Genomic DNA, 23,232 nt, shown 5'->3' with positions numbered 1-23,232 from the left:
GAAAGTAACACGACCGCGGGTTCTCCGTGGCCCTCCAGCACCTCTTTTGAGATGATGGTACAACTCCCACTCCGCCTCTGTAAAAGAGGCGGAACAGCTCTCTCGAGCGAAAAAAAGACAGACCTCTCATAACGGGTCAAGAATATAAGTAAACCTCATATCCTTCCACCACAAAAGATAAACATGGCTTTTTTAGTTCAGTGGAACTGTAGAGGCCTGTTGAAGGAATTACAGTGACATAACAGATATTTTATTGTCAATGCTGCCCGTAGCCTTATGTCAGTTGAATTGTAGAGGCCTGTTGAGGAATTACAGTGACATAACAGATATTTTAGGGTCAATGTTGCCCGTCGCCTTATGTCTTCAGGAAACCAGTTTAGGTCCACAATAGATGAATATCCTGAAACATTACAAAACTTTTAGACGCGATCGCGAGCAGGCTAATAGACTCTCAGGAGGCGTCGCGATTGTCATTCGAAGCGGTGTCCCTGCTCGAGAAATCAAAATCGAAACAAAACTTGAAGTTGTTGCGGTCAGCATCATCGACTATAAAACAATTACTATCTGTTCCGTAAATATTCCTCCCTATTTTTCATTAACGGTTTATGATCTAAATGAACTCATTATTGAGCTTCCATAACCATATTTAGTAGTTGGGGATTTTAACGCTGCCTGAACTTTTTGGGAAAGCGAGCGCTGTGACTCTAGGGGACAAATAATCGAAGATTTTATCCTCACAAGTAATGTACGTATGTCTTTTAAATGCAGAAAAGGCCACATAATGCTCCCCTACCTCGGGGAAAAGGACCTGTTAAGATTTGTCATTTACTTCATCTCCTGCTTTTAACGATTTTAAATGGGGTGTCATTGACAAACCATACGGTAGCGATCAAATCCCTATACTAATCAGTTTAATATCGCCACCGGAAATAATTTCCACAAAACCGCGGCGCTGGAAGCTGCATCTAGCAGACTGGGAACTTTTTAGAGCAAAAGCCACTTTACAAATTATAGATTTAGAAAACCTGACCATTTATCAGATAAACGAAAAGTTCCCCAATTGTATCGTAAAGGCTGCAGAATTAGCTATCCCACAGCCTTCTTGAGTAGTGCGACAAAACCACAAATTGTGGTCGACAAAAGACTGCAAGGAAGCAAAAAAAACAGCAAAATAGAGCTTGAGGTTAATTTCGCAGGTATCCGGCACATGAAAATCTCGTATATTATGAAAAAGCAAGAGCTAAAGCTCGGTACATCGGTCGCATTGCCGAGAAAGCTTCATGGAAGAGTTATGTTCCATCTATAAACAGTCAAATCACATCTAAAAAATGTGGGAGCAGGTTCGAAGATTAAACAATGACTTCACACCGTTCACAATTCCTCTTCTGACAACACCTGACACAGAAACAAGCATAAGGGAACAGGCAGACATTTTGGGTGAACACTACGCTGCAGTTTCCATGTCAACGCAATATACGCGCTCATTTATAAAACACAAAAAATTACCGGAGAAACTAAGACTTCCAATAAATGGAGGTGAAAAAGAAGAATACAACAATTTAATTACTCTCCAAGAAATAAAAAAACACTACTGTCTGCCGGAAAGAAAACTGCTCCAGGAGCCGACCAAATACACTATGAAATTATCGCCCATCTTTCTGAGCCTGCCGGAAAAGCACTTTTAAGATTGTTTAACAAAGTATGTGTTTCGGGGAAAATACGTGAAGCCCGGAAAAAAGCTATTATTGTACCATTTCATAAAACCTAATAAACCTCCAACATCTCCTAACAGTTATAGACCCACCGTTACCAGTTGCCTCCCCGAATCCTTTGAACGTGTCCTGAATATAAGATTAACTTTTCTCTTTCAATCCTGCGACCTTCTAGATATCCATCAGTGCGGTTTTAAAAAGGGATGTTCCACAACAGATCACCTAGTCCGCCTAGAAAAAACTGTCAGAGATGCTTTTATCCACAAACGATGCAGTCTTGCAGGCTTTTTCGATTTAGAAAAAGCTTATGATACAACATGAAGGTTCGGGATTCTCCAGGACTTCGCTGAGCTTGGCATCTGTGGCAGAATGCTGAAATCCCTTAAAGACTTTTTGTCTAACCATTCATTTAATGTCCGCCTGGGCTCAACGCTTTCGAGAAATTTTATTCAAGAAAATGGATTGCCTCAAGGCTGGATTTTAAGCACTACCCTCTTTGATGTAAAAATTAACTCTCTTAGTAAAATAATACCGAGGCCCGTTATGTACTCAGTCTATGTAGACGACCTTCAAATAGCTTGTACATCCTCCAATGTATCAACATGTGAAAGACAAACACAATTGACAATAAATAAACTAGCAGCATGGGCGGCTAAAAATGGTTTCCAGTTTTCCCCACAGAAATCAGTGTCAATTCTGTTCTCATTAAAACGTGAATTACAGGCAGATCCGACCCTACATCTGAACGACACAGAGTTGCCCGTAAAAAATGAGCACAAATTTTCAGGTATAACATTTGACAAAACTCATTTTCCTGCCTCACAATTATGCATTAAAAAAGAAAACTTCCCGATCACTAAATATACTCAAAGTCTTTTCACATATACACTTAGGATCTGACAGGGCAAGCATTCTAAAGATTTACCGCCCTGTGATACCTACTGCTTAGACTATGGCAGTATAGTATATGGTTCAGCAAGGCCATTGTATTTGAAGCGACTCGACCCAGTGCACAATCTAGGCTTACGCCTTTCAACTTGTGCTTACAGGACGTCACCTATAAACAGTCTTTATGTTGAAACCATCGAGCCGTCACTTACAGACAGAAGAGTCATGCTCACGTGCTCGTACATTCTAAATATTCGTTCACTCCACAAACATATTTGTTACCCCATCGCTACAGAGTGTCCATCTAGAGTACTCTTTAACAATAAGCCGCAAGCTACCCGTTCACTGCTCTTACGATTCGAAGACATGTGCGAGAACCTTGGTGTACTAGACATATTGGCAAGCATTTCTCGAAGACGAGGTCGACTTCGGCCATGGTACAACTTTCCGGAAATCTGTGATCTCACTCTGACAGACGTCCATAAAAAACTAATTCCGCAAGAACATATCATACAAGAATTCCTCACACTTGAACAAAAATACGGTAATTACGCAGCTTTTTATACAGACGGTTCAAAAACAGACGCTCACGTTGGATGTGCAGCGGTACACGGGAATTGGAATAAAATAGTAAGACTTCCAGTGTGCTTCAATCTTCACTGCGGAATGTTACGCTATCTGTGTAGCCCTAGAAAAAATAGTAAATGAGAACCTCGCCAACAGTATTATTGACACAGACTCGCTAAGTGTGTCCACAGCGGTTCATTCTAGAAATGCAATAACCGCGCTGCTTGGCGACCTCATACACAACATTACAACAGCCCAAGCTGAAGGACAAAAGATAAGACTGCTAGGTACCAAGTCACGTCGGCATAAAGGGCAATCAATGAGAGAGCAGATTTGTGTGCTGCTCAAGCTTGTGGCAAGAAAATAAAGAATGGAAATGTGCCCTATAAAGATTGCATGAAATGACTACAACGTAACGCAAGGAACATTTGACACTCCACTTTGGACAGCGAAGTAAATAACAAGCTGCACTTAATAAAGCCAGTGCTCGGTGAATGGAAGTCATGTGTGCATCAGAAACGTTTCAAAGAAGTCATTACCTCCCGCATCCGTATAGGCCACACACACATTACTCACAACTTCCTGCTAACAAAAGAAGACAAACCAGTTTGCGCATGTGGAGATGAACTTAGTCATTCACATTTTAATTTCATGTTTGAAACTGGAAAACCTACGGAAAAAGTGCTTCTCTCTGTTTTATAACCAACGCATCCCTTTACATCCATCACTGCTTTTATGTGAAAATGCAATTGTAGACATGCCCTGCGTTTTTAGATCTTTAACAGAAGCTGGTGTTCTTAAAAACATGTAAAACATGACCCAGTACTTTGCCTGATGCACCTCAGCCACTTTCGCATTCCAGAGAAAAGCGCTGAGGTTTTTATTTTGATTGGTTGGGCGCCTCCAGTCCTTGCCCAGCTAAGGATGGCTGAGGAGGGTACCCAGCCTTCTTTGAAACCTTTAATATCTTGTTTTGCTCTCAATACTGGGCGGAAGGGTATAACCTTTTAGGCATTCTACACCGCCATATTTTTTATACCTTTGTGAAAATCTACAGAACACAATTTCTTATACCTTGAGCTTGTCGCATGATAGCCTTAGTCGCTTATGCGCCATTAAACTCAACTCAACTCAACTGTAAGCTGTCTAGGAACGATATTACGAGGTTGTGAATTAAAAAGGAGAAGAATGCCTTCTCCCAAAATGGAGAGAGGTAAGCGAAGCATTTGCTTTTCATGCAATATAAAGTTCCTAATGATTCCTATAAATTATCCCAGCTTTCCGGTGTCGTCAAGACCCCTAACAAATGAACAATAAATAAATTGGTTCACAGAATAAAATTCACGCGCATAAAAAAGGTTGTCTGATTAATAAATAATTCAGTTGTATTAATCATTCTAGCTTATTTCTTGACACGTACATTGTCGTGTTTTCTCCAGGGCCCACTCCGAAAACTGTCTTGGTCCTTTTGTTGACTGCTACTTCATTCGCGATTGCCTTTGTTAAGACCTTGTTATCAACAGCAGTAAGTTAACGAGTAAACATTTTTCTTATCTTGAAGGCTTCTATATAAGTAGTATATTGTAAGAATTTTCCAATGACTCCGGTACGCTCAAGGTCACGAGGTGCTACACAATTATAATGGAAAGTGTTCCTAGTAAAACATATATGCTTTCCATGGTCAGCTTGAGAAAAAAAACTTTTCACCGAACTGCTGCCTTTCATCCAGTACTTGCTGGAGAGACCTACGCTGCATTATTAGTCGCCGTTATATGAATATTGGTATTTTTAGAGGTTTACATTTATTTCGCGGTATGATTACCCGAGGCACTGTAGAGTTGTATATGTCCATGTAGTAGGTATTTGCTTCTGTCTCTTTCACGATGCCTAATTACATTGTCTCTTTTCATACCTGATTTTGCCCTATGACTTCACTAGTGCGTGCTACTTATAAGGCTACCTCCATACTTAAAATCTTGCTGTATCGGATTTGTATTAGGCTCAGGGAAGTGGCTAGCAATGAGTTACTTCATTGTACTGCCTGCACTTGCATTGCATACTCAGATCGGCATCAGCTTAGTCTAATAGCACTCATACTGCTTAGGCAGTAAAACAGGGCTTTCGTTGCTGGGTCCTGTGTTTTATTTTTCATGGTCGCCATATATGACATAATGTTTACTATTTGTGGGAATAAAACCTAAAGAAGACTTCAGATTCTACCTCTTCAAGTAGCACCTCCCTAAAACATTTCAATATGATGCGTTTCTCAAGCCGATAGTGTAGAGAAAGTTCTACTTTCAACTGTTCGTTTTGAAGTGGGAAGCATCTTCATCATCAGCCTGACAATGCCCACTTAGGGCACAAGCCTCTCCCATGTCTCTGCATGTCTCTACGCCCGCCTAACTCTCTGCCACCCCCTGCTACGCTTGTCTTCTCTTGGAATTCACTCTGTCACCCTTAAGGACCGGTCGTTATCTTGCCTTCGTATTACATGCACTGCACAAGCCCATTTCTTCCTTTTTATTTCGCTAGGATGTCATTACTCAAGTTGGTTCACTCACCCACTCTGCCCGCTTCAGCGGCCACTACTTGCCCTAAGTAGACGTATTCAGTTACCACTTTCAGCACCTCGCTACCGATAGTGAAGTGCTGTAAACTGCGATAAAAAGTAAAAAATGCGGCAAACTGTGAACAGTGAAGAGGTAAACAGTTGTGAACTGCGGCTAAGTTGATCTCTTCCCAATCACTTCAAAAATGGGCTGTTTTCCGTGATTATAAACCTGCTTTACAATGTCTTCAATCAGCCTTGAGCCATGGCGACCATGAGCAACTTGCAGTGGAAGTACGACATCTGCACCACCAGGCAATCGAAGAGTCGCGAAATCATCTTCCAGTGGGTACCAGGCTATAGCGGCATTGTTGGAAACGTCTTAGCTGACGATGCTGCTCGATCGGCTCATGACACAACCAACATTGTCCGCATACCACTAACAGCAGCTGACACAGCAAGCCACCTTCAACTGCTCGCCCGAAACGTTACTGTACAATCGTGGTGTAGCCCTGGAGGCTGGACACCTCGCTCGCACCACATCGATAGCTTACTTAAACTTCAAATACCATTGGGCCTCCACCGTTGTGATACTACACTGTTGTGCCGCATGTGGCTGGGAGTGGCGTTCACAAACGCTTATTCCCATCTCATCGCAATGGCAGACTCTCCAGCGCGTGAGAAGTGCGGATGCGATGAAACGATCGGGCACCTATTCTGTGACTGCCCTCGTTTTGAGCAAGAGCTTGACTTCCTGGCTTCTACACTCCACCGCTTGGACTCCCGTCCTCTTAGCGAAACCAAGATTCTTGGGCCTTGGTCTAAACCTTCATCACAAAGGGAAGCGGTTAAGGTGTTCCTGAAGTTCTCATGGTGAAGGACCCATGGTTGAGGTACCGACTATAAACTTTGATCTTTAAGTGTGCGCAATCTGTCTCCTTGTCATTGCGGTCGATGGACACGTAAAAAACTGATTTCGTTGCCGCTCTTTCGTTCCTTTTTCCCCTTTGTTCCCCTCCCCACATTAAGGGTAACCTAGTGGGCATCACCTAGTGAACCTCTCTGCCTTTCCGTCCTTATATTTTTCTCGGTGTCTCACTTCTCTTGCGAAACTGCTGAAAATTACTTTGGTTTTCCGCACGTAATTTTAAGACGTACCGTCCTGCTCTGCCTCTCTAACTCAATTTTTTGGCACACGTTATAAGATGCTTTAGCTCTTGGAGCCTGGCTACAAATACTTCTACATCGTAGCTTTATAATCATGCCGCGTTATTGATACCTTGATGGTATCGGTAAGCTCCATCAAAATACTAGCCTCGATTTTTTCAGTTTTGTAGTTGGCACACTTCTTGCGAAATGTCTCCACTTTTGCGCAACTCTTCGTGATGTTTCTTGTCGAGACATCGCTTTTACTTTTTTGCTTTCCAGAAACGTGAAAACCAAACTGGTCTCGCTTCTCGTTGCGGTATCTTGTTTTTACACATACCCTTACCCTTTTACAGATATCCTTACCATTTTTACCCTTAGTTTTTAGAGCCGGTAAACTCTTCTTCACAGCCGAGGCTGCAGAAAACCGTCAGTAGTGAATAACCTTCAGCCACGTCGACTTCAGATGCGGCAAAGATGAAGATGATAGAAGAGGCGACGCTTTTTCCACGTTCAGATACAGTCAATACAAGCATTACCAGGCACTAAGGACTGACGATTATGGTTTAATAGTAATGAGTCTTAATTTCTGTCTCCTCTGTTCCCCTGTGTACAGCATTATCATCTATAGCCTTTCTGTCGCCTGCCCACGCTTCTGAAACGCGGAAGGTGTCCCAATTGTGGCCGGCACGTTGCTTCTCGTAATACATAAAGAGGGCTTCCAGAATGGAGAGACATATGAGCGACTTCGAATCCATGCACGCATCAGAGTTCTGCGAATTTGGTTCTCGAAGAAAGTGCCTGGCTACAATGCCGAAAACAATACTGCAAATTCTTAGAACTGTGAAATACATTTTCTTTATTTCTTTTGGAAGCTCTCCGCAATTCCGGCTGTTCTCATGTACTCAATATAACCTCTTAAAATCCACGTTGGGCGCAATAAATGTCTTTGTTAACTGCTCAAAACGCCGCATTATAAATGTAGCAACAAATCTACACCGCGTGTTTTAGGAAAAGTTGCATCACGTGTAAAAAAAAAGATACTATAGTATCAGGTCTCTTCTCCTATTCATTCGAGCAAGCAATGTGAAGCTTACTGCAAAGCGTCGCAAGTGTTTATACAAAAGATATTAGGGATCGATCCCGAAGCGGTGACACGTAGGTACAGAAAATCCTAAAACGTAAAAAAATTTACTTTTTCCTTTCTTCTGTTCCGCGAATAGCCAGATGCACTTTCTCTCACGGCCTTTTGTGAAAAAGCATCGCCATTTCTCACCTCGCGGTTGAGTTGTATGAAAGCAATGCTGGTGCATTTCTTAAGCAAAAGAATATTTCTCTCGCACAATGCTTACGGCAGTTCCTAGAGAATTGAAGGAAACACAGAAGACGCAAAGCTTTTGGCTGGCTTAGAGGTCACGTGCTCACTGCGCCACCAGCTATAAAAAGAAAATGGGCGGCGTATGGCGAAGAATTTCATAAAACATCGAAAAGAAAGGATGAGAGGTACGCTCTCTGAATGCTGGTACTTTGTGAAAGTTTTTTCCTGCGTGAAAAGAAGAGAACCTTACTCCAAGAATGCTACATTCCTATTGAGAACTATCACCACTCAACCTCACACTAAAGTATTACTAAGCATGTTCGTTGCAAAATTCCTTCGCACTGCTTGCACTTGAAGGAATCTTAATGCGTGCTTAGGAATATAAACAAATATGTACGTGCTGGAAATTTTATTCATGGAAACACTCAGTGAAGCGCAAACACACAAAGAAGAAAGGACTGTGCAACGATTAAAGGAAATAAAGTATCGTATTCAAAAGTTGTTGCGAAGTAAAAATGACTTGAAAATCTTTTTGTAAAGAATAAAATAAAACGAAACAGCTCTTAAGTTCACTGACCAAGAAAGGTGTTCTGGCCAGAACATTGAATTTGTACGTTTTATACCTAAGCACATTTCATTGTTACTTTTTGTATATTAAAGGAATAGAAGAAACTTAACGCCTGGTATCGTCTTTAGGAAGAGTGCCTAATTCTGGCTACTAATCCTGTACATTTTTTCAATACACTTTCGGCGGGGAAACAGCTTGAAGAGCTACATCAATTAGAAGCTCGTCTACTGAGTCGGAGTTCACGGGCTCGAACCAAGCCGCGTCGGCCGCGTGTCGATGGAGGTGAAACGCAAAGGCAGCCGTGTGCTGTGTGATGTCAGTGAATGTTAAAGGCCACCAGGTCTAGATTCTCCTTTTCTCCATCACATATTTGCGATCACTCAACGGTAAAGCATCAAACATGCCCCAAGCAGCACAGGTCATCGGCACAATATTGCAACAGGATGGTCCCATCCTGGTCCTTTGTAGGGCCAACTTTGCCAATACAGTTCCAATGTTGGGCCAATTACTTGTGCTGCTTGGGGCAGTTTCGCCTCCCAGCACGCCTAACAGCTCCTCAAGCGGCTGTATGTGCTTGTTGTAGCAGTGAAAGGGGCACCATTACAATGCTCAGTATGTGTTATTACAGCATAGTAGCTGTAAAAAAAAATTCTCACAAAAATTACGACACTCGACTATTGTAATCGTTAACAATCCGGCCGCGCAGATGCGAAGCGCCGGAGTCGCCAAGTGCCGTTTGCTTAAATTGCCGAAGCCTTAAGCAGACATGTCGCCCAGTTAAGCGCTTGAATCCATTTTATGAACTCATTGAGCGCAATTAGGAATAATCAAGTAAACTTGTCGACTTATTCGCAAAAAACAATAACAACAGCTGCAGAGTGATAGCGTATTACATAATATTGAAATCATACCATGCTGTTTACCATCGCTTCTCATGACCAAATTTCTAACACACAAAGCGAACAGCCGCACGACATGCAGAATACAAAGAGGTTCAAATTCTTTCCTAGGCTGCCATGGCTACACCCCCTTTTTTAACAGAAGTTCTGAAAAAATCCTCAGATTTCGGCACCAAAGCCGCTCAATAAGAAAAACTGGCGGCGGAGCTTAATATCAGGGGCAATAAATATCCAGTAATGCAGAAGAAGACAAGAAATGCTTTTCAAATCAAAACTACCTTCCACAAAAGGAGCAAAAAAAAGAGTATATACGAAACCTGTAGTCACAAATATATTTTCTGAAAAAGCGTGCCTTTTTTTTACTGCGTTCATGTAATTCGTCAAGTTTGCACCTCCGAAGGCAATTCTGTTTTAAATACAGAAAACACACACACACATACACACTTCAGGATTCTCCACTTATCTTTAAATTCACTCTTGTCTGATTTCGCCTCGCCTATGAGTTTTGGGTGACAATTCATTTGCCGTCCAGTCAAAACGAGAATCTCCCTCCTCTCTCTGCTGCCATAAGTCGATGCTGACTTCGGTCTTTGCACGTTCCTTGCCTGGCTGGTAAAAAATTTGCTTTGAATTCTTTACCGTTACAAGTGGCAACTTTTAAAACGGTTGTATATGTTTTGTATCTACTTAAAATCATAGGCATCGGTAGTTCCAGAGCAAAGTGTAGAGGCAATAAAGAGGGAACAATGAATCTGTAGGCAGACGTCATGGTATTTGCATGAAAGACACTCATTGTTCACAAGGTATACAGTGATAGTGTAGAAGTAAGAGTGCTGTGTCGTTTGTAGGTGAAGGCATTTTGTGACAATTTTATTGAGGTTTCTTGCTTTACTAGGTGAAGACGGGGCGCAATTAGGCGCCTTTCGTTACATCGATAAACTATTTTCCGGCCAAATATTGTATACGGGCGGCAACAGAGACATTTCCTTACTTTTTCAAGGGAAAACATAAATGGAGAATTTGAAAAGGAACATCCATATCGTAGCGTACAAAGATTTTAAACGATTCGATACTCTACCGTTGCAACCCATAGATTTGTCAGGAATGGCAGGAAATCGCAGGAATTGTAACACACGTTCTGATATAAAGTTATTCACGACACTATCAATTCAGTAGAATTGCTCTGTTTGCTGGAGTCAAGAAATTTTGCCCTTGAAAATCTCGAAAAGCTTGCTGCCAAAGTTACGGCTTTGAGAAATATGATGCAATGTGGTCTCGAGTTAGCATATAAAGTGTTATTCTTTTGTTATAAAAATTTTAATTCATCTGAAACACAGAAGTCATCGGTTGATATCGCTACTCGCTGAAAAATGTTTGGGCTCGTAATATACGTGTTTTCTTTTTCTTTTCAAAGACCTCTGAAAGCTTCACAAACACCCTTTTCTTCTTGTGGATGTAAAACTTTTTAACGTAACTTTGAGTTTTTTTACGAGATTCGGTTTGTTTTGCGAATATCATACGTACAGTATTCAACAACCCAAAGCAAGTAATTGTATCGTGTCATGGTGGGTCAAAGCAACAATTCGACAGCGAATAAACTTTGCATCTGTCTGCAACTTTTTGCGCGGGCTACGAAAAGAGACTGCCGCAATGGAATTCCATGTAGTTCGGAAATAAGGTGACACGAGGCGCTAGCGAAAATAAAAGCGACTAGAGTGCAAATGTGTTCTCCTTGTTGCATCACAGGACTCACCCCATAGCTGGGGCGTATTGTATTACCGCTGCATATCACTCGTTCGCCACCGTGGGTAAGTTACTCCACACGAATTACCACTTCTTTGGAGCACAAGATGTGACAATCCTTGTGATAAGAACAAATCGATCGATGGAACTCGTAACGTCTCCTTACTCATGACGATAGCTATTATGGAGGCTCCGGAATTACAAAGCAAATGTCGTGACGCCAACTTCCAAAGGTTCCCAGATTGCATTCTGACAGCCCGAAAGGCGTGAAGATGGAACATTTTGTGACCGACTATCCAGAACAGACAATCACGATAGAAACATTGCTCGGATGAATTCCTGGACTAGAATAACTACGGATTCCGCAGTACGCGCAGTTCATTCGAAGGTTCAGACTTCTGAGGGCGTCGCAAGGATTTTTGGTAGTAAAACGCTTGAAAATGTCGGCATTCAGAAAGGCAAAGAGGTTTTAACTTAGGAAATCAACCCATCCTAGATGGTTTACGGAGAGCTGAAAGAATTACCAAAAGCAGTTGTGCCTGCGGTTAACGGAATATAGGGCAGTCTTCGAGAAAGCCATTGACAAGACGTGTATCAGTGTTGGTGAATACACTCTCAAGCAAAACATCAAAAACTGGATTGCTATTCAGATAAAAATGAAACTTGAAAAAGAACTCAAGGCTGGTCCTCCTGTGATCAGCACAACAGTCGGAAAACAGTTCAAAGGGGTTCGTCATCTCTAATTAGTCTCACATTCAACATAAGCCTAAATTCTTCTTCCGATATACAGCCAACATCACCTTAGAACGGGTGCAGAGATGTTCTGCAGGAGAAAACGAGTGTACTGCTAAAAATAATGGCTAGAAAGAAGGAAAGCACCGCGAAACACATTTAGAAGAGAGATAGAAGAAACATAGCGGCTCTGGAAAAGGAAATAATCAGCCTAACGGCAAGTAAATCCGGGGCCGTATTCGGTAAGCTGTAAATTTAAAAATGGCTGTTTGGCCTCAGTTTGGTCCTCTCTCAGTTCTCACCAAAATATACTCCGCAGCTTTCAAGCTGATATTGAAAGCGATCTCATCATTGAATAGAAGACAACCGGACTCGCAGCCAATGGCAGCCAGTAGGCGGGTCCGGTCGCCTGCTGTTGATTAAGCGCTGCGTTGCTCCGCACTAGGGGATGCATGGCGCACTCTATTCCTACTAATGGTGATGTCCTATCTGGAACCACCCGATGGCGTGGTCGCATTCCACAGACGCTTGACTGTCGTGGGTATATCTGAGTGACCATTTACAGACGAAGAGGCTGACGCGAAATGACAATTTTGAGATAGACAGCTTATTGGGCACGACCCCAGAGTTCGTGTTGGGCCATAAACCATAAGCGCCATTAACGTCTAGTTTGCGAAATCTTGCAGTGTACAGTCTTTGCTACACGTTTTTTTTTTTGCCGACAACGCACTTTCCCCTTCACACACCTCGAATCGTTCCGGCGGAAAATTCTATAATATAAGGTTGTCGTTTGTTAGTGTCCTCCAGATTTCGCCTTTTACTATGAATGCTCGATCCAAGACGAACGCATAACTGTTTGCAACTCCTCTCCTTGTCAAACTTTACCCAATTCGCTTCTCACTACAACGAAGCATATCACGAAGTGGTGTCTTGCTAGTAAGTGCCGGGTCAATTTATTCGTGCGCTTGACCCTGGCAACATTATTAGCGCCGGTTTCCAATCGGGGAACCGAAAGCCGTCTACGAAGCGACAAACTGCGGCGGCCTCGCTAATGTCCTTCTTTTGGCTTTGAATCTTGATGAGCCGCGATCGAATGGAATGTGTATAAAACAAAAGAGAAAAAAATGGTAGCCTTTTGTTCCACAAAGCACTGCATATCGAAGGGCACTCTTTACCGCTGAATAGTAAACCTTGAGTTGTGTATTTGTGATTTTCTTCACCCTTCTTTATTGAAGTTTTTTACGGAGACTCGTGTTATAAATATGCCTTTTAGCTGCAAATATTCAGACTATTTTTCTTCTATTTCGATGAAAGCCGATCTCAGCCGCGTGCAGCGCGAGAAAGCACCAAAGTATCTCAGCAAGCCAGTGCACAGAATAGTAAACTCTGAAAGAAAGCAAAAATAATTGTCTAACAAGCACAGTAGTACCAGATAGACTGAAACGAAGAAAATGACAACAATACTTAATTATTAAAAAGACACAGAGTGAGACTGAGAACATTACCGACATAAAAGGTCCGCTGTAGAAAACATGTCTGTAGCTGCTCCACGTTAAGAGAAAAAAAATCCAGGGAAGAAATACGCAGAGTTTAGATAGGAGGTTATATTGTAGTATTATAGGAGACCTCAGAAGTACCAAATACGGTTAACGTGTTCGTACACATACGATTTAGCACACTCTGTGAAGTGATATTATAAATGCAATACAAGCACACGCGCGAGCAAATCAAGCTCGTTGGAGACGTTGCTCCTGTACGAGCACAGAAGGAAACGCATCATGGTTGGAAAGAAAGGGAAGTAAAAGCAGTGTAAAGCGCCCAGGCTGAGCAACAAAGCTAACTTGGTCCAATGTTCGCTTGGGTTGATTACTTGTTAAACAAGCTCGGCTAAACTTCGGCATTGAAGTTCAAGGTGTTGAATACAATCTAATGATATACCTCGCCAATAATGCAAGAATGCAATCGAAGAGAAGAATAAAAAAACCTTCTTGTGACTCCCAGTATCTCCCACTCAGTTTATATCGCAGTTCGTAATATGATTGATACAATATTTCCGATTTGTTTACCAAGTGTAATGTCTAAATTTGCATCTTTGCTCAGTCTCTGCGAAGTTGAAAAAAAGTTATATCAAAGGAATGAATCTTTAAAAATCTCACTTTAGAAAACATGACGGCATTTGAAATCAGCGTTTTTTAAACATTATTATATTTTCATGAATAGACTACAACTTTTCGTCAAATCTAATATCACCTTCTCTTCTGCTGGGTGGCAGAGGCTGGAACATAAATTTTCAAAGCAATTAGAGTGTGTAAGCCACGGAAGCTGACTTCTTTAAAACAGTAGCTAAGCTCTCAGTAGCCCAGTTTGGTAACAGACGTAGTGTTTTCCTGAAAGTGGCATTTGTTTTTCTGACACCTCTCGGATCGAAGAAACACGCTTTTGTCCTTTTATGTAGGGGTAATGCATTTTGGTAATTTATGCAACGTTCATTAGTTTTAAGTAGTGTTTTCCGAGCGAAGCATAGCACAAGAACTCTGTTTCCTTTTCGGAAGAAGAAATGCGTTGTGAAAGAGATGTACAACTGTCCTTTCTATTTTCTTTGAGTCTGCATGTTTTGTCTGTGTGTGTGTGGACACGTTTCTATTTTTCAGAGGCTTACTGAGCGTTCACAGCTTCGGTGCTGGCCGTAAAGGGAGATACAGCATTGCGTCTCAACGTCGAATTGCATTAGACGCTAAACGTTTGCATATTGCAAATACACAAAGCGTAAGCAGCCCTATCTCTCTTATTCGCTGCTCCTCCTTTGCACGTCGTATATTGGAATTCAGGAAGCAGTATATAAAATATAAGAAGTGCATTTATTGGCTAAATTGCATTCTTAAGAAAAAATATATAAATTTCTATCAAAGTTATTGGCCCCTATAAAAGGGTAAAAGAAAATGCTTGAAGAAAACTTTTGGGGGAATAAAAAGTCGCTGACAAGCTCCATATAAAAATCGACTAAAAATGTCATGCTCTACCTCATGTTCAATATGGTATGCTGTGCGGCTGGTTGGTGGTGCACAACATGCAATAACAACTATTATTTTGTCTCAGTCCTTCACAACATGTCGTTACGCTGTAACATATAGACAGTTCTCTAGGAGAATTGTTGTAAAGAAATATACAGTGATAAGGTAATAAGAAGCATAAATAAACGAAGCAACCACACAGCTTGAAGACCAACTCACTACCTATTGAAAGATTGTGTGGCAGACAGACTTTCCGTCCGGAGATATTTCTTTTTAGAGAAAGCGACCCTGACCTCCTAGATCACTGACTTCTTATTTTAGGAACATGGCAGAAAACTTTCATTCTGAAGACTCATGTTGTGCTCCAGGTTATCTCGAGAAATTAAACACGCCATCGATGATTACCAAACCCCTGAGATTCTGCTTTGAAAGCACAGATAGAGTCAATGACTCTTGAAATACTCTTTGTTGCTCAATTATTCTAAAGCTTCGTCGCACAACCTATCCGCCAGAGCGCGTGTATCCCTATTTGTTCGGAAGTCCAGCAGGAGACGACAGCTTTAATTAATTCTAGAAGGACCGTGCAGCGCACAATGCCCTGCCAGACAAAGGAAGCCTATTGCGCAGTGTGACGACATGGTTAACGAGTTGACTTCTATTGCCACAGGCATGTGACCCTATATTAGGTTTTCGCAATGTAGGGTAACTTCTGCGCTAATTATGCACTTTCGCTCAAATAAATGGCACTTTCTTTAAAGAGACGACAGAGTATGCAGCTAGCGTGTTGAAACCCACTTTCAACTCCTGTCTAACCTGCTGCCTTTGTTTTTTGGTTTCCTTGCATGTTCCTCGCGCATTATGAATGGAGTCTACAAACTAAAGCTTCTGCTTGCCTTATCAAAGTCTAAATATTGTCCTTGGGTAAACGGGGACAAAAATTAATTATGTACTGATATTTTTATGTTGTGTGGCAACCACACTCGGTCAGTGCTCTGAAAGATAAAGACAGCCCAAAGTAAGTACAAGGCTCACTTGCCGAGTGACCGCTTAGATGAATAGTTTTGGACGTCGTAAATAACGCATATCAAATTCATCCACGACCCTTCTTGCGTTTCCTTGGATGCTATTTCTAAAATTGCAGGATTTCAATGTTATTGCTCACATCATGCAAAAGCTTGATAACTAATTTGTAAGCAAAACATATTTAGTTAAGATGTGTCAACCCTGCACAAGGCACTTTTTATCTCTCTTCTATCTTATCACTTTTTATCTCACTGTGCGTGCTGCCATTCTAGCCATGGGTATATACAGCACTGTCGACATCGAGACAAGGTGGTTCTGTGTTAATAAAGATGAAGGTATTTCTTTTTCAATGTTGTGACCGTTCGCTTCAAAACCTTTGGTGCTACAAAGTTTTCTGTGAAAAATGAACGGTACACTTGAGCTGCGCCTTAATGTATAACGCAGTAGCGTAATGGGTTAATTCCCAAATGTGCAGCTCACTAATACGTTACATTCACAGATCCATGGGAGTCGTCATACCACTCCCGGCGCTGTGGTGCAGCGGATAAGTAATGCACCACTGCTCTGCGATGGCAGGTGCTCCGAGCGGTGAGCCTACTGCTGGCATTGTCGCTTTTCCAGAGCGAGCAATCATTAATTTACCTGCATCGGTGGGCAGTTCCCTCACTGTCCGGTGGGCCGGTTGTAGAAAAAATATGAAAGAGTGCCGTCGGGTGATCTCCAGATATATTGATTGTTATAGTATATTCCACGTGATATGAAAAAAATGCGTTCATCAAAGGTTTTTAGCTCAAAAATGCTTTTGTCCTTACTTGCTGAATATCGGCTCATTAGGGGCGCTAGAAATAGGTGGCCATTGTTTTGGACTGCTTATCTTGGTTTTTCATTCTTTATCTCGGTTTTTCTTTCTTTTTCGTGGCATTACCTTGCGTGGTATAGCCACAGTTCATGGTATGAATGCAACACTGTAGGTACATGACATGGAAGAGTGTGGAAGTGGCTGGTTGCCGGTAATTCTCGGTGGTGGAGCATGCACTGTCCAAGGCTCATGAGAGATGTAGTTTATTTGCGTTAGGGTTATTGTTCTCATTACCCAGTAAGATGAAGAAGAACCACAAAATCAGAGTTCGACACCTCGGGTCGGTGTCTTTTGGTACGTGTCTGTTCTCACTGCCAGTCGCGTCAGGGGCATTCTCAGAGATACGCCTCCTCTTATCGTAAAGAGAGCAGCGAAACTGATATCAGGGCATCATGCACTGACAGGCAGCGCTAGAGCTACAACGCGATCTGGCAGCCTATTACTGTCGCGTTCAAATGTGGCACGCAGATGGTTCTTTTAGAGCCTAGAACCCCAGCTTAAAGGGTGGTGTGCAAGCAGCAGTATCTAAACAATTCAGTGGCTTTTTGTGTACACAGAGTCTGCTATTAGGAAGCGGGATTGGAAAAAGTATTTCATTTATTATTAGGCCACCTTTTTTCAATTCGTTTCATAGCGGCATCTCGGAATTAATTTCACCAACAACCTCACGTGGTCCGAGCACATTTCCAAGCTGGAAGCTGATGCTTCGAAATCAATCGGATTTATTAGACGGCACCTCGGTTCTTCCCCACCTTCTATCCGAAAACTTGCCTACAATACTTTCGTCCGAACTACACTAGAATTTGTCTCCCCTATTTTGAACCCACACCAAGCTTAGTTAATTTCCACCCTAGAAGCTATTCAAAACCGTGCAGCCTGCTTTATTACCTCCGAGTGGGACACCCACTCTAGCGTTACAAATATAAACTGATCACTCGATATAGAGCCTCTGGTGCTCAGGTGTAAAATTGCCCGTTTGCCTTTATTCCACAAACTATGCCATTGTTCTCGTTCACTTTGGGACTCCATTCTGCTTCCACCCTTCAGAACATCGCGTCCTCTCTTCAACTCCATGAGCATTCTACGCGCGCATGACACCGCTGACGCATTTAACGAGTCATTTCTACCTGTTGCCATTGAAGAATGGAATTCAATGCCCAAATGTACTGTCATCGAACGCGATCCATGCAAGTTCCGCCAATTGCTGCTGTCACGCTTAAAAATATGACATTCATTATTCTTCACTTTGCGTTTTACTACCGTTCTATATATGTCTGGCCACCTTCTCTGATGGGTTTATGTACATCTTCTCTTTATATACTGCCAGTATATGTATAAGACACTGATTGTGACCCGTTGTATTCTTGCGATGTAACGACCCCCCCTTCTTATGTAATCCCTGCCACCCAGGGTTGTTTCAGGGTTTTTTAAGGGTAAATAAATAAATAATAATGATGATGATAATAATAATAAAGACGTCATTTGGAATCTTATTCAAATTGTCCACATGTGCTGTTCTTACTTTCCAAGTTAGGAAAATTCACCTATTTACAGAATTGCAATAGAAGAGAAGCTGCAGAAGGTTCCGGAAACCGATGCCATCTTTTAAAACGCCGTCCAAAGGCAAAAAGAAGTCCTAAGGGCACGAGCAGCTCGATGCGAAAAAAAATATCGACGTTCGCCATTTTTCAAACGCAGTTCGCGATCGATCATTTTATAACTGACACATTTCTGCCAGTTTCTGAAAGTCGCGTATACTCATATTAAGATATAGCGTGACTGTATCGCCAATTTTTTTCGTTCATTCATTTCTGGTTTTTTTTTTGTTCCCATCGACTTTCAAAGTTTCTAAAAAAGCATTCTCTAATTTTATTCACTTTTTCTTCCGTTATCGATCCTAGAAATGAAAACCAGAATAGAATTACGCCGCTCAAATCATAAATAAATCATGGATCACACCAAGACGGAAAATTAAGAAAGTTTTGTTGTTACAGCGCGCGAGATTCGCCTCTCATTTTTCTCACAGAAAGTAGACATAAGCCTTTGATAACTAGAGATATTCAGAAAAATATTCAGTGAGAACTTGGCTGGTTCACTGCATGCCAATATATATAGTGATAAATGATTCATGTGCTGAAACCTCATCTCGATAAATGACCGTTTACCAAAATTGTTTTGCAGACATTGTCCCCATTTTTTTCTCAAATTGCCTGTCCAGCCCTTATTTCTGGCAGATACAAATATCACAAAAAATCTAGTGATATAGTTTTCTTTAAAACCCGTTATTTAGAGAAGTTTGGATGTTCCAACAGGGTGAACGAACATTAAAAAGGAAGAATCTGGCAAAACTATTGAAGAAAAAATTTGTTGTGGACAGTTCTGTTTTAAACTGAATGTTGTAGTAACTAAAGATGCACTTCGTCGATTTTGTTACACCTTATTTGTGGCCCAAATAAATATCGCTCACAGAACGCAAAAACTGGGTGCTCTCGGCAGAAAAAAAAGCAACTATTTAAATGTGCATCGAAAGTTCTGTAAGACTATAGTCAGATCATCTAACTTTTTAGCTTCAATTACACGATAAGTTGATGAAATAATCACTCCGTTACGAAATAATGAAAACAAGCGAGGCATATTTTTTGGTGTTGTCTCTGCGTGTTACGGTGCATTTTTGGGAAATTGTGAATAATGATATGATGTGGCAAGCCAAGAGACAGGTCGACATAATGACAAATGAAAATATGATTAAATGGCTCAGGGCATAGCGCTAGCGCTCCGTCCCGCGCCACTGCCCTTTTTTTTCGTCTTCGTAACAATATTTTGCAGTGAGGCCGACGTAAGAGGATTTAGTTGGTTGAGCAGTGGTTGCCGTTATGAGCTGTCGATTTTTTTCCTTCCTGAGTATTGAAGTTCAGGCGTGGAATCTAAAATTTATTATACTTCACTGGCAGTTCGAAAAGACTATTAAATTGATTTTTGCGTCCATAACGTGTTATTTTTTACACATAAAAACATGAATGGGATGGATTTTCCAATATATTCAAGGATCTAATTTTGGAAGTAGTTATTACATTTAAGTGCATGCATTTGTTGCGAAGCTTACAATAGCCTCTTGAGACGCGAGTAGTACTTGGTTATGAAGTCACTTTTATTCCAAACACACTCTGCAAAGTGTTCGCAAGAATTCTAACAGGTTCAGCAGGTGCAGATTTAACACTTCTTCCTTTATGAGTCTTCTCCCCAAGCAGCACAGGTCATCGGCCCAATATTGCAACAGGTTGGTCCCATCATGGTCCTTTGTAGGGCCAGCTTTGCCAATGCAGTTCCTATGCTGGGCCAATTACTTGTGCGCTTGGGTCCATGATTTCTGCTGCGAGCCTATTTGCCTTCAGATATTCGCAGCAACCTCTTAGGCGTATATTCGGTTAATTGCATACAGTGCAGCAGGTGTATTGAAAGAGTAAGTATACGTAGTGTAATGCTTCAGGACGAGGAATTTAGGAGCTATTTGGCTACCGAGGCCACGTGTCTGGTTTAGAGAAAGCAACTTCAAAGGCTGCTGACAGCACTCGTACGTTGGAATGCAGTAACTACCTTGTGACTAAAGCACATCCATTAGGGTTTTTTTTAAGTTTCAAGAAAAACAACTGCTATAATTTATTTAGAGGACGGCGAGGCCAGATACGTAATAAAGAAATTGAAAAGTTATTGAAATCGAAAACTCAAATTTTGTTTTTCGGATGCATTTTGCCTTTATTATGCGTGTCGCTTTCTCTGATCTGAAAGCTGAGTAGGAGCGGTAAGTCGAACTGCCACATTAAGGTGTTCCCATAGAATTGATCTGTAAGTCCTCTTTTGATCTTTTATGGGATCAAAGTCATACACCTCTGTTTGGCAAAAGCAGGACTGCAGGACTGCACGGGTGTTCACAATTTGCGCGGCCTGTGGTGGATATCGTACTATTCAGAGAGAATATTACTGCAATTGCGGCTAAATATCGTCCTGAATCGTGCCTACCCTGTTCAGCTAAACGCTTTTGTTTAAGTGTCACCGATGGTTTCATCAAGCTAATATGAATTAGTACAAACAGAAGACAAAGTATCGTGGTTCGTTTTAAAGAAATAATCAGTAAAGACGACAAAAGATAAACTTTTGCAATAATCTTAATTTGACCAAGTTTGGCAACAGGTTTTATCAATCGCAGCGCTTTTGATAGATTTTTTTTTCTAAGAGATTGAAGCACGCGCACGCATAGGCCGCGCTCATGCGTAAATATTATTACTCTTTTAATAGATATATTACTACTCATTGCTATTGCATAGGAACGTATTTGTATTTATCAGTCACTCAGCATGTGCTTTCTGTCCGTAAGGTATATATTTCTGTCCGTAAAGTATATAATTATTCACAGAGGGTATCATTTTTACGCATAAAAATCAAAACACACCACACGCTTAGTACACTCGGTCATAAGTTTTTGCAGCGCAACTGGATTATTTGCGATGGAATAGAAAATTTTTTTGGCCATTTATGAATATTGATACTAATGGAAGTATCAAAGCAGCTTTCGTGGCGGCATCTTGCGCACGTAGGCATTTTTTACTTCTATTCGGCCGCTTTGACAGCTGGATTTTGGTGGCTTAAGCGCTTCTGTGCAGGAGGAGCATTTACGATTTCCGTACAGATTATCGTAATCGTGCCCTACGTTTCACTGTAATGTCGATCTGTCTGCCTGCTTAAAGGCTGCTGCTACGTCTTTACTTATCTGCAGATACACCCACAGAGCGTTCGTGTGGCGTTTTCGCTTCACGACGGCTTACGAATGCGTGTGCGCGCGTGAGCTGTTTAACCAAATAGGATAACTAGAATGCATTTCGGAGGCAAGATTTTTCTATACTGACTGTTATGATCTGATGTCGTTTAACGTCCTAAGCGACTCAGGCGAGGAACGCTGCAGCGGAGGGCTGTGGATAACTTCAAACACTGCTGGTTCTTTAACGCATACTGACATGGGCAGCACACGGGCCTCTAGCGTTTCGCCTTCATCGAAACGCGCGGCTGTGGTCGGTATCGAAACCACGTCTTTCGGGTCACCAGCCGAGCATCGCGACCACTGCGCCTTCGTTACGGGTTTTTCTATGCAGAAAAAAAGCTTGCAGCTGCCTGCTATATTGTACTTTAAGGACAGAAAAACTATGATTCCAGCTACTGCGTTGGGCAGGATGCACTGGCTAGGAACCAGGGCTCGGAATAATGAATGAATAATTGGTTTTTGGGAAAGGTAATGGCTGATACCCAGGTTGGTGAATGGGTACGAAAACGCCCGTTTACTAAAGGTGTACTCTTAAACGGACACTTTCCGTAGAACTTCAGTGCGGAAATAGAGCCTTCAATTATACTAATGCAAAATCTAATACAACTAGTAAAGCTCTAACTATAAATAAAAACGAATTTGCTGTAACTGTAAAATAGAAAAAGCAATTTGAAATAAGACAAGCAATGCAAAATAAGAGAATAGTGTAACTGGAAAATCAAACAAATAATGTAACATAAAAGCTAGCTAATACTGAACGAACTTTTGTTACTAGGAGGCCAAAAGAGCGCCAGTAGAAAAAGAAAATGATAAGCGAACAGTGTTTGGATGTGAGCTGAATTGCTTTCTTACGTTTATTTTTTCGTATCCTTATTTTCGTCCGCAATATTTTTATCTTATGCACTGTTAATACTTGATTAGTGCCTCCTCGGCGGATTTCATGTTAGGTCTTTGCAAACAACTAAGCATTTTCGATGCCTTTATTCGTTATACTTGTCCTAATGATGATTATTTTGCAGCTAGTTGAACGAATAACAATGGGAAAGAGGCTGAAAGTTCTGCAAGCTTCAGTTCTATTTCCAAGCTGTCGAGGACTCCTGGGGCTGTTCTTGAATTTTACATGCTGGCGAGGATAACCGTTCAAACCAGTGGTTATACCAGCGCAGCTAACATAAAATTCAGTTTTGTGAAATATTAGCTCTTATAAATAACGCGAAATTTAATCGCTCACGAACACTACCCAGAACGAGTCTTCAACACTGTAGAGCGCGAAGTATCAATCTCCGGCTGTGGCTGAGTTGCGAGGTCATTCTGCTCCTTATGTCATAATAGTGCTCCAGGTGTGCGTCTCCAAAAGCACGCGGCAAGAATCCGGCAATTAAGCTTAAGGTACCAACTGCCAGCC

This window comes from Amblyomma americanum, chromosome 5, assembly GCF_052857255.1.
Source record: "Amblyomma americanum isolate KBUSLIRL-KWMA chromosome 5, ASM5285725v1, whole genome shotgun sequence".
Taxonomy (NCBI): domain Eukaryota; kingdom Metazoa; phylum Arthropoda; class Arachnida; order Ixodida; family Ixodidae; genus Amblyomma; species Amblyomma americanum.
The sequence above is the reverse complement of the archived record's forward strand: the minus strand, read 5'-3'. Positions refer to the sequence as shown.